Genomic DNA, 13,651 nt, shown 5'->3' on the forward strand with positions numbered 1-13,651 from the left:
AACCACTTTGATTCACTTGGAAGGTTTATTTGTCATTTTTGTCTCAGCGAGTGTCTGTTTGTTTTGAGTCAACGTTTTGACTACTTGTTGCTCAAGCATCCAGTACTGAGAGACAAGTATTGGGTAAAAGGAAAGATAGCTTTACCGGGGAAGCCATCAGTCCCAGGGAGAATGTGGACTCATGTCCCAAAGAACCAGCGCCCCCCTTGCTGATCAGGGGGTGAGAGCTTTTAAAGGGGAATATCAGGGGTGCACAATGAAATTTGCAGGGCTATGTGTAGACCCCAGCACCATCAGGTCTGACAATCATCTTGAAATTGGTCATGCAGTGGTCTGATCGGCATCATCTTAACTGTTTTCAGTACACTTACTCTTCAGTTCCAAGGTTCCAATGTTTGTTCCCATTCCCTTGAGTCCAGCTCTTAGTCTAGAGATAGATAGAGCAGCTGATGTCATGGTTGAGGTTTTGGTATCTACACGGTAGCTCAGAAGATATGGATCAGAATATCTATAGCCCATGAGGAGGAACTCAAGGTTCCTTGACTCTGCTTAAAGGCTGCTGCTGCTAAGTCACTTCAATCGTGTGTGACTCTGTGCGACCCCATAGATAGCAGCCCACCAGGCTCCCCCGTCCCCGGGATTCTCCAGGCAAGAACACTGGAGTGGTTGCCATTTCCTTCTCCAGCGCATGAAAGTGAAAAATGAAAGTGAAGTCGCTCAGTTGTGTCCGACTCTTAGCGACCTCATGGACTGCAGCCTACCAGCCTCCTCCATCCATGGGATTTTCCAGGCAAGAGTACTGGAGTGGGGTGCCATTGCCTCCTCCGCTGCTTAAAGGCTAAACTATTGTTATTTTGTCTTGTTTGACCGCTTTCCATCACTTCTGCATTTTCTCATTTCTGTGATTAAATTTATTCTTAGGCTGAAGATTTTCCACAGACAAAAGGCAAGTGAAGGGCATAGTGGGGAAGTGGTCTGTCCTGGGAAGACTGTTGTGTTACAGAAATGTGTGGTAGGATAAGTTAAGGGTGATGTGACTTACCACATGTGGGTAGTAGTTAATAATATGATAGAACTATAAATTTGAAAGTTGCTAAGAGAATAGATCTTCAAAATTTTCATCATAAGGAAAACAATCATAACAATGTATGATGTGAAAGTGTTAGTCGCTCAGTCATGTTCCACTCTTTGTGACCCCATGGACTGTAGCCCACCAGACTCCTCTGTCCACAGAATTCTCCAGGCAAGAATACTGAAGTGGGTAGCCATTCCCTTCTCCAGGAGATCTTCCCAACCCAGGGATCAAACCTGAGTCTCCTGCATTATAGGTGGATTCTTTAAAGTCTGAGCCCCCAGGGACTCCCCCGGTGACTATAACCAGTCTTACTGTAGTGATCATTTCACAATATATACACAAATATCTAATCATTATGCTGAGTGTTTGTCACTTAGTCATGTCTGACTCCTTGCGACCCCATGGACTGTAGCCCACCAGGCTCCTCTGTCCATGGAATTGTCTAGGCAAGAGTGCTGGAATGGGTTGCGATTCCTTCTCTAGGGGATCTTCCCAATCCAGGGATTGAACCAGGGTCTCCTGCATTGCAGGCAGATTTTTTACCATCTGAGCTACCAGGAAAGCCCTAATAAAGATAATTTTTGTAAATTACAAAACAAAATATATATTTTGTTTATAACGTCAATGTTATAATGTCCTTTAACAAAGTTGGAGAATATCACCATTGAAAGTAAGGGTTTTTCATCTTAAATTTCTCATGGCACTCTGTGTAACCCTCACACTTGATGGTCACTGTTGGATTGTAAGTGAGGTTAACAAGTGCTTAGTTGAGCAGTTGTGTCTGACTGTTTGCGACTCCATGGACTGTAGCCCACCAGGCTCCTCTGTCCATGGAATTCTCCAGGTGAGAATACGGGAGTGGGTTGCCATTCCCTTCTCCAGTAGATCTTCCCAACCCAGGGATCAAACCCAGGTCTTCTGTCCCAGTCTCCTGCATTGCAGACAAATTCCAGTTGAGGCACCAGTGAAATCCAATTATTATGCTGTATACCCTGAATATAATGTCAATATGTCAGTTATATATAAACTTTTAAAAAGTTTGTGGTATGGAGAAATTTCTGGAATTTGTATATTTAACTTTTCAATGTAGTACTTTCCTTGCAGTTTACCATGTAAGTTAGGACAGCGGTTCTCATGGGTGGGGTGGTGGCGGCGACACCTCTTCCTACAGAGATAACACGTGTGTTCAGGATGTGACACTTTTGACACTCAGTCTGTAGGGACTGAACCCTCAGCCCTCCGCCAGGCTCCCAGCTATCCCTCATAAGGAAGAAGTGACTGAGTTGGGAAGCATATCTAATTACCTGAACATAGAACCTAACTGTTGACATATTTTTAATCCCAATTTCGATAAACAGTGAATTTGGGGGGATCACAACTGAAGTGTAAATCTAAAGATGATTGTACTTTCTTTTGCTCTGAATTTTACATGAGATGTTCACCATCTCTGCAGATCTTATCATTGGTAATAACACTGCCAATAATAACATTGGTAATGGTATTTGAGTTGCCAACTAGGCATACTTACAGACACGACATTCATGGTGACCATACAACTCAGTGCAGGTGCGCTGCTGTTTCATTCCAGTTGTCTTGCTTGAACATTTACATTATGGAAACACCAATTGTTTAATATAAATTAGTTTCCTTTTATCTCTTTTATATTACAGTTTTGTTCTTATAATTTTTTTTAGAGAATGAGTGTGCAGGTAGGTTAGTTACATCATGTATGAATTCCATTGCAATATAGTAAACGAGGCCACAGAAAATGATGTTTTGCAGAGGAAGTGTTGTGAGTGAGAGAATTGAGGATCCCTGAGTTAAATTCCATTTGGAGCCATAAGCACTCAGAGTCGTTCATTATATTCTTCAAAGTTTTATAGTCATTTTAACCATAGGTAATTTAATCACTTCAGAATTATCTCCTTTTTAAGTACCATGTGGTACAATTAAAATGTATATACCCCCTTTTTCTGCTTTGTAATTTGTTTGAGTTTTGCTAAGTCCAAAAGCAGTACAGGAATGGAGGTATCTTCCCGAGATGGTTCCCCTTATTCCTCATTTCCTGCTGCTTTCATTTTTTTTTTTCTCATCTCTGAAAGAACATTGGAACCAGAATGAAGTTAATACCAGTGAGGAAAAGGGCAAAGTTACTTCTTTTAAAAGAAAAGCTCACTTTTCACCATGGTAACCAGCCTGTCCTATGACGGATACACCACATGGTCCATGATACACAAACCCTTTCAGAATCCGTTTCTACCAGTGCATAATGAGCCTTCATGTTAGTGTAGCAGGGACACCTGAGGCTGATTTGGGTCAAATGAGCCCTTGGATATCTTGTAAGATTTTTCTTTCCATTTGCAAGAGGTAACACTAGCATTTTATTTTTTAAAAAATGCTTAATGAAAGTGAACCATATGCTATGAACACAAGGTAAATGCATTCTCCCAAGTCCTAGAAACGGCACATTTCCATTTCCTTTGAGTAAAAGGACTGAGAAAAGACCCTGAGATTTCGTCTTCCTTCTATTTCTCAGGCTGTGTTTAGGATATGTATTTGTAGCTGCCTACATACTGAAGTGAAAACAAAAACAAAACTTAAAAGTCACAGCTGAGCATACCGTGCCCATAACCCTGCTCTTTTTTTTTTTTTTTTTTAATTCATTATGGTAGCTAAAACGCTTGGGTTTGACTTAAATGTATGATATTTGACAAAGGACAAATGCAGCAAAGAAAGAGGAAGGGCTTTTTAAATATGCATCACATCTTGGGAAAGGTAAAAATGAAACTTTCATTCAAACTTTTAAATATATTTTTGCCCTTTTTGCTTGGAAGCACCTTTTGTTCAGTAAGCTCTTTGCAATTAACATCTTTGACAATCCCTTCTAACCATAGTACTTCCTAGGTCTACTTTCCCAGTGCTAGGACACTTTAAATCCAGTTCTAGTCTTGCAGACGTGAAGTAGGTTCCTGAAGGCTCTGGGTAACTTCAAATACAATGAATCACATAAGGAGTGATTTCTATAGCCAGATACTGATCTGTTTCCTTTAGGGCATCTAATGGGATATTAATGGGTTTGAGGGGTTAACGGGGTTTCTTTACAGTTACAAACATCAACTTACAATACATTGATAGTCTGGAATTGAGCTGTAAAATAAGCTTCTTTCAAAGCTTACTTGGAAATGTAATAGAAATTAAGTATGTCACCGACTATGGAAGTAGAAATTATTCTAGAATTCCTAATGGCAAAACCATAGAATCCTGTCATATGTTTAGTCATCAGTGGAAAGTTAGGAGTTATATTTCTGTTTCTCAATCCAATTCCTCCTCCTCCTCAAATTTTTCTGTTTGCATAGACTTGAATTCACAAGATTTTAAGGAGAAGATGCAAGGAGGATAAGATTTTTACACACAATGGAAAAAAAAAATCACTGAAGGGCAATCAGACCAGATTCTCAGTGTATTGAGAATATTAAGGTCAGAGTCATATTTCATTTAACTTTGGATCTCTTGCAGGTAGCATGCGGCTTAGTAGACATTCAGTAGATACTTGGTGAAATAAAATTATTTGGGTTATTATTTTATGTGAAGCTTTTCCTATTATAATGTTAGCCTTTTGAATTATAAGAATAGTTTTACTGAGAATAATCTTACATAAGCTTATGTAACTAAGAACTAGATAATCTCTTAAAATGAATATTTAGCTACATCAAAGTATACATTCAAAACTTAAAGCATAAGAAATTTACATTTTGGCTTTAGAGATTCACATTATTATTGAATTATGCTGTGTCCATCTGCTCAAGTACTGGATATATTTAGGTTGTAGTGAGCAAAAATGAAAGATTCAATGGATTATTCATCTGCTCATGCTCTGATACACAGGAACCTTCTGATTTGTAAATTTTACCCCAAACTCATCTTCTCTTTTTGTTTCATGATAAAGAAATTATAAAATGCACACTTGGGTTAAGAATGACTTTGTGATTTTCTGCTTCACTCTAGTCTACGGCCATACCACCCTGAACGCGCCCGATCTCGTCTGGTTCACTCTAAAAGAGAGAAAATGGAGTTAATGAAAACTTGCTTTGATGCTGAATTTAAGAATGACTTTTTTCTCTAACACTAATATTGCAAAATTTTTATATATATTTAATTTATGTGTATATGTATATACATATATAGTGTAAATGGTTCATTTCTAGATTCACGGTGTACCTAAAATTGTGGTAATCATTAAGTGTATTTACAAGTATTTCTTTCAAATGATGCATAGCTATATGACTTGCATTGGCCATTGAAATTTGAATACTGAAGTGGGCATCAGTTCTGGACAGGCAAAGATACAATATGCACTTGGCGCATTTCCTTTTTCATCCTGTCTTGATGAATATGGAAGTGTATGTTGCGATGGGTCTTACATCAATCAGGGTCTCTCTGTGACCGTTAAGTTAGAACGCCCCCTCAAGGTCCATGTTAATCCCGTGTGATGAAAATGAGTGACTTTCATGTATTCAGCATCTGAGATTTTGGTGTTTTTGTTTTCACTTGTTTTTGTTATAGCAGCATAACCTAACATAACCCAATATACTAAGGCTAAAATACCCAATCCAGGTTATTTTTGTTTTGTACCCCTGAAGAAAAGGGCAAGTATCAAGTATAAGCATCTGTAAAGAGAATCTGAGGGAATAAAAATAAAGGATTTTAAAATCTGAGCTACTTTGAAATGTATAGACTTTTATTTTAGGCTTTTTTTTTTTTTTTTGTAAAGTTGTCAAAAGAGAAAATAACATACAAAGACGTTTTCTTTGATTACATTGAGTATTTGGCATGCTTGATAGTTGGTGGTTGTAATTTAAACTAGAAAATAACAACTACTATATTTAGAATTCATAGTTGTTTGTAGACATCTTTTTAAGTTTGTATAATATTTACATTTAGAAAGATACACTGAGCCCTAAATATCTGTGTAGAGAGAAGTATTTTGACTTATGGGAAGAGTTTCATTAAATTCTTTGTGTTCTCAGTGTAAACTAGTTTTGGTCTAGGAAAGAACCAACGTATTAGATCTTCTTGGCTAAGGAAAAGGCCAAAGAAAGTGACTCTGGGGTCTTAGTGACTAAAGAGAAAGATGTTAAAAATTCAGTTCAGCAGGAAAAAAGATAGGTGCAGAATGGATCACTTCTCCTTTCCTCTCCTATTTTTGTTTTAATTCCTGGGCAACTCCAGGAAAATAGTTGAGAATGATGTGAGGTCAAGATTATACTGTGACAACTTTCTTGTCTTGATGATGTGAGATGTAGAACCATGGGGCTTAGGGACCACTTCAGGGTATCAGTGAATTTCCAATAACCCCTTCTTGATCTGGAGCCATAATTGGTTTCTATGGTTGAATTGATTATGTGGTGATCAATTGTGAAGACTGTTGTTAGGCCATCTAAAATGATTGAATCTGCTAGGTTATAGTTAATTTCATAAATATTGAATGAGCCACAGTCTGCCAAATGGCTTTGCTCAGTTTATTGGACTCACAGGAAGCAAATGGAAACAACTTCTTTTTATTTTTATTTTTTCAGATTGAAAGGAAAAGAAAAGCTCTATGTTAATCACTGGGTCTCAGTGAAGGTTGTTTTACTTATCTCTACTCAACAGTAATTAATTGAACAATGTATTATCCTAGATACTGCAGGGGATAGAAAGATGAATAAAATTAGCCTCAATTTCAAGGAATTTAGAATCTAGCAGGAAATTATAATCTAGTTATATGCCTCATCTTGATATTGCCTATGACTCAGCTCCATTGATATTTATGAGAACCTTCAAAGAATTTGGAAGTGGAAATAAGAAGATAAAACAGGTTCTTTATTATTAAAAATTTATGATGTTTTCAATTTGAAAAGTTAAAAATCCAACTCTACCACCAGAATCAAAGCAATTTGGACCCTTATCCCTACTACCCACCATTTTTCAAATGTGCATTCACCATATTCTCTGTTCCAGATTGACAAATGTAATCAGGCAGAAAATATTTTAAACTGCTTTTGTCTGTGATGAATAGTCTTGGAGATACAGCTGGTGAGATACCCGAAGTGACACCTTGGGTAGATTCTGATGGTTATGTAAACAAAGTAGAGTATTTTATTTTGGTGGCATAGCCTAGAATTTTCTTTTGGTAATGATCAAAATTGCTAGATAAATGTGTCAGTAGAAAAGCTATTCAGATTTCAGCAAGCTAGATGCTGTCAATATGGCGGGACTTTTGCTTGACTCAGCAATTCCAACTAAGGAAACACAGGTTGCAGTAACAGAATCCAGAAGCCCTCCATCCCTGCCCTGAAGATTACTTATGAAAGTTCAGTCAATTTATTTATTTATTTTTATTTTTAAAGTTAAAGCATTTGAATAGTTTTGAATATGATAGCAGACTAGAAGTAGCAAATTAGGTTAGAAGAAAGTTTCCTCAGTGTACTGATATTAGCTGGAAGTGATGGTTGACAAACACCTGGCAACAGAAGAGAGAAAGACTGAAAAACTAATCCAAATACAACAGATTCAGCCACCTGGGACCGTTTAGTGGAAGGAATTGTTCATAGTTCAGCAGCCCCTGAGGGTGCTGCCATTTTACAGGTAATTGCAATCTGATTCTCTCACTGTCCAGGTGAAACATCAACCTCTTCCCATGAGCATCAGCTCTGCACTCCTTCATAGAGCCTTTTGTGTGCTGGCCCGGCCTGCCCTGCCCACCAGCATTTCTACCCACTCTGCCCTAGCCCTTGAACTTCACACAATCACCTTCAAATGGATCATTATCTCTGAACCTTCTGGTTTCTTCTTCCTGAAGTCCTTCTTGCTATTTCTACTCATGTTTTAATTCTTACCCAAGTCTCTGATACTCGTAGAGTGAGTTAAGTGACCTGCCATGTTGGGTTCCCATCATATCCCATATGTCCTGTATCCCACTCTACAAGGTCATAGCTTATTTAATGGTCTTGAGCAGGGCTTGGCCAATGATGGCCCATGGACCAAATCCAGCTTCCACCTATTTCTGTAAACAAAATGGTATTGGAACTCAGCCATGCTTTTTTCTGTGCTCCTTTCACACTATAATGGCACAACTGGTAGTTGAGATAGATACTTTTATGTCCCAGAAAACAAGCAAAAATTACTGTCTGGGCTTTTATAGAAAATGTTAGCTGACTCAGTCTCAAGAATAAGCAACACATTTACCTTGTTCATCACTGAATCTCTAATATTTGGCACAGTGTTTGCCCAAAGTAGATGTTCCATACATCTTGAAGGAATAAACTAAATGTAAATACAAGGAAAATTGAAAATAATTATTTGACATCTTTTATGTGCTAGGTGCTGTATTAGTCACTTTACACATATATGCTCGTGTAATCTTCACAGTGACCCTGTGAAGTAGAGGCTATTATACCCAATTTGCGACTTGCAACCCAATTTGAGATACTAAAGTTAAGGGTAGATAAATGATTTTTGTATATGATACAAAGCAAGTAAAAATGGATTACCTGGAGACTTACTCAGACTTTCCTTGTAGTAAGGTGCTCTGTCTAATACAGAGAGATTGAGTATACCATGGTTGTTAAGAGAAGGATCTGACACGAGGGTACCCAGTTCCAATCCTGGCTCTGCAATTTACAGCTTCTGTGACCAGAAGTCATTGAATTGCTCTGGAGCTAAATTTCCACAGATGTAGCATGTTCTTTAACTCTCTAGCCTTTGTCTCTGCAGCTAATAAATGAGATGATTTCAACATCTCATTTAAGTGTTGTGAAATTTAAATGAGATATTTTACATGAGTTGCTTTTAGGTGCTTGGCATATTGTAAGCATTCAAGAGATATTAATCTTTGTTATTACAGAAGGTGCAGTCATTGCTAACAGCCGAGAATTTTTAAGAACTTATGTTCTATTTATAACTTACAACATTTACCTAATTTCAAAGAGAATTTTCAGTGGTATTTTGCTTTGTGTTTTGCATATATTCTGCAAAGATAAGAAAGTGGTTCATGATATAGCTCTTTATTGGGTTGGCCAAAAAGTTCATTTGGGTTTTTACACACCATCATAGGGAAAAGTCTGAATGACCTTTTTGGCCAACCCACTCACTGTATTATATTTTCTGTGTTGAGCTAAAGAACTCATCTGCTGTTGCCATTGGTATTCACTATGCCTAATTTTTGGAATTTTCCAAATATCATATACATGGTGTCAAAATGTGATGCCCGGATCAGCATGCGGTTTACCTCCTAAGGATTTTCTGCTGACGTACTACTGGCCCCAGTGTTGCGGGAGTGCTGCCATGCATCCAACTTATTCCCATTTTTATGTTGTTTGAAGCTGGCATGTTTTCTTGTGAATGACAATATCGAGCTACTGCATAAAGAATGTGCAAGTGTAGAGTCTACTTACAGTTTGGGTTTTTCTTTCTGTTTTGTTTTAGCTAAAGCATCTGTATGTCATCAGGGCACAATAAAAAAAATTTCATAAAATTTTTTTAAAAACAAAAATCTGCTACTCAATGAAAATATACTTGCAATATAGAAATTGGCTTTGTAGTCTTTCTTTAAATCTGTCCCAGCTTCTTTAAAGTTAAACCTTACAGAGAGGCTATTTTCTTCATCAAATCATTGTTAGAAAACTTTATTGGGTGAATCAGCTCTAATGATATGGTTAAGATTGTTCTGACCTCATGAGAATATTAAGGTCATGAAACCAAGGTTCTAAAATTCATCATTAATTTAAAACTACTGGAGCCAGCCAGTAGGCTCCAAGTCATAAACACTAAAAAAGAAATAAAGATCATATATTCTAGTTACAACAAATCCTGTGTTTTGGTCTTAATATTGTATTACTACCTATAAAAAGAAAGAGTATCAGCATATCACTAATTATCCTTTATATGCTTTAGTTGACAAATTAAGAACATTTCATTAAATGTTCTCTTAATCATAATTTTATCTCTCAGTAGGAATCGATGTACTTGAATTTCACCATGTGTGTCAATTACATTGGCCTTATATTTGCCAGCAAAGATTTCTCTTTAATCAGCATTCTTTTTCACGAAGTGATCCTAAAGATAAAACTTTGATAATTAAGTTGTTAATATACATTCCAGTGGAGAGTATAAAAAATGCAATTATAAAACCTCTATCAATTAGCATTTGCCTCTCATGATTTAGAGCAAGGGGAGGATTGTGAACCATGTGGATTTGGAAAAGGAGGCAGAATTAGAGTCATGGACTTTTCAACAAATGGTAATGTAGGAAGCGGTGGTTATAAATGTTCTTAGCTTCTTTTTGGTGGTGATATTGAGGTGATGAATTAAACTTCTCTAGGTAGCAGCAGCAGGTTGAACATGTAACCACTTACATATGGAGTTGAAGACTCAACCCTACACCGACTGCTAGATAGCAATTTGATTCATTATAACTTGATCACTTAACTTCCACTGATAAATGTTTAAAGGCAAATACTCAGGCATGCTACCAAATACTGGAAATATGACTATTATCCTCACAAGGCAAATCTTAACTCCTGAAATATGTTGGTTTCTTGCCCTGGATAGCTTGAAATCTACTTTGGTGTAGGACATGCTAACACAGAAACAATTTGTTGAGAGTGGTAACAATCCTAAATGATGTTGGCAGGCAACTAATGAGGAAACAGAGTCATGAACTGAAGCTCCACATGCATGCTAAGTCACTTCAGTCATGTCTGACTCTTTGCAACCCCATGGGCTGTATCCCACCAGGGGCCTCTGTCCATGGGATTCTCCAGTCAAGAATACTGGAGTGGGCTGCCATTTCCTCATCCAGAGGATGTTCCTGACCCAGGAATTCAAACCCGTGTCTCTTACATCTCCCGCATTAGCAGGCAGATTCTTTACCACAAGCACCACCACATTTGTGGGTTTATTATAACTTGCTTAGGTCCACAGAATTGCAGCTGAAGTTTGGTCAACAAGCCAGTGGATGAAGGCTTGTACTTTTCCAGACAGGCTCTATTTTTGTTCATTCTGTGTGTGTGGGTGGAAGCCCTGGAAAAGCTTTGTTATCATTCCTGAAATGCAGAATGTTCTATTTAGTTTAGAAGCTCTATTCTTTGTACTAATAACTGATATTAGGCAGCTCCAGCCATTTTTAAAACAATTTAAGAGAAAACGAACCTTGGCATTTAAGTCTTGGTAACTGAGTGGTCTGTCGTGATTGTACTCAGCTAAATTTGGGGAAGCAATCTGAATTTTGTTTTCATTCTTTTCCCTCCTTTGAGTTGCGTAACACAATAAGTAGAATTTTTTCCACTGGTATCCACTACTGAATCACTACTAGAGTATTTGCTGCCCTGATGAATTTTAATCAAAGGATGAATGTACATTTCAAATTATTTTGATTTCTGTCACCTGTCTTCATATTTGTTCACTTAGCTGTACATAACATCTGTGTGAGAGATTAAATGAATCATGCCATCCCATTTTATGGGTGGGTTCCAGTTATCTTTTCCCAACTATCCTAAACAGCAGTGGTATTCAGCAACAGCCATTTTACTCTGACTCACAGCTTCATGGTTTGGGAATGCTGGCAGGGCATGGCTTGGCGGGTCTTCATCATATCAGGCGGCATCAACTGAGGTCAGCTGGTAAAATTCAGCTGGCAACTGTGACTGGTCTTTGCTCACAAACCTGGCACCTACATGGGGACAGCTGGAAGGCTGGAATCATACAGGCTCCCTTCCTTTTCCGTGTAACCTCTGAGTCTTCCACATCATCTCTTCGTAGTATTGTTATACTTTTTATGTGGCAATTCTGGTGTACCAGAGTAAGCCTTCCAAGAAGCCCAGGTGGGAACTTCAGAGCTTCTAACGACTTAGCCACAGAAATCCCAGCGTATTGTGGAGCTCACCCAACATCAAGGAAAGGAGGCATGAATGAACATGGCTTTCTCTAGATGGAAGCTAGACGTCTTTCTCTAGATGGAAGGTGTATCAAAGAATGCATGGGTATCTTTAATATGCCACAGAAAATTTAGTTGATTTTATTTCCTCTGTGATTAAGCATGCCAAAGAAGGCCATACTAGTCTTCAGCCACCAGGCCATATCTCCTGTAAACCGAATGTATATTCCAGCCTTCTCTTATTCCCTTCAGCCAAACACATTATCTTCTAGAGTTTTACCTCTGGAATTTAGCTTCTGAACATCTCTATATAGCCTCCTAAATAGTATTCCCAAATAATTATTAGTAAATCCTCTACATACAAACGAATCCTGTTCTGAGAGTGTGTTCATAAGTCCAATTTGTTTTTAAGTCCAACAAAATTAGCCTAGGTTCCTAACAAGTAAAATCGGCTATATAGTACTATGTTGTGATAGGTTTATAATACATTTTACACAAAGGATACATAAAGAACAAACACAAAAAATAAATAAGACATTTTAACCTTACAGTACAGTACCATGAAAAGTACAACAGTACAGGACAACAGCTGGCATACAGGGGCACGTTCACATCTTTAAAAGTTAGCAACTTGAAGTTTCCTATATAGGGGATATACTGTATTAAGGCATATGTGTGTTGTGTCACTTCTCATTAATGGCTCCAAGTGGTCTCTAAGGCAGAATCCAAATGCCTTAGCCTGATACATGAGGTCCTCCATCATTTTTTCCCAATCTTCTTTTCAGCCATAGTATCCACCCTTTCTTTCCCAGCACTGCCCCGCACCTGCACCACTCACTGTGTCCCCGTGTGCTCTGGCCATGCTGTCTCAAACACAACATACTCCTGCCCAATCGTGTACCTTACTTAGCAGTTCTCTCCTCGAATATTTTTAAAATATTTTCATTTATTTATTTGGCTGTGCCGGGTCTTAGTTGTGGCATGCAGGATCTTTAGTTGTAACATGTTGGATCGAGGGATGGACTCCCAACCAGAGATGGAACCCATGTCCCCTGCACCGGGAGCACAGAGTCTTAGCCACTGGACTATAAGGCAAGTCCCTCCTCTTCGATATTATCCATTACCTCCATATCTATTTACTGAAAGTGGATGTCTTATTCATCTTTCAAGGTTCCATTCACATGTCACCTGGCACACAGTCTCATAACACGTGCTATGCCACCAATGCAGGAGTAACACTTTGCTGATGGTCATTTCTGATGTTGTGGAGAGGTGTCAGAGCATGGTGTTCGCAAGCATGGACTCTGAGCCAGAGGGACTCCTGGGTTCACAACTTACTAGCTGTACTAGGCTGAATAGCGACCCCTGGAAATTCACCTCCTTTTGCAACCTCAGAATGTGACCTTATTTAGACATAGGGTCACTGCAGATGTAATTAGCTCAGTTCATTCTGGAGTAAGGTGGCCCTTCATTCAATATGACTGGTGTCCTTATAAGAAGAGGAGACACAGAGACAGACAGGAAAGGAAGATGATGTGAAAAGACGTGGGGAGAGCCCCATGTGACCATGAAGGCAGAGACTGGGGTCATGTGTCTACACAAGAATACCAAAGATTGTAGCAGTGTAGGAGAAGATAGGAGAAAGACATGAAATAGATTCT

The 13,651-nt window shown here is 38.3% G+C and overlaps 1 protein-coding gene across 2 annotated transcripts in view; it reads left to right on the forward strand.

Annotated features, from left to right (window-relative positions):
- Positions 1-13,651, forward strand: part of KCNB2 (potassium voltage-gated channel subfamily B member 2) — a 441,431-nt gene that overhangs the window by 58,499 nt on the left and 369,281 nt on the right. The window lies entirely within an intron of this gene.

This window comes from Cervus canadensis, chromosome 12, assembly GCF_019320065.1.
Source record: "Cervus canadensis isolate Bull #8, Minnesota chromosome 12, ASM1932006v1, whole genome shotgun sequence".
NCBI lineage: Eukaryota > Metazoa > Chordata > Mammalia > Artiodactyla > Cervidae > Cervus > Cervus canadensis.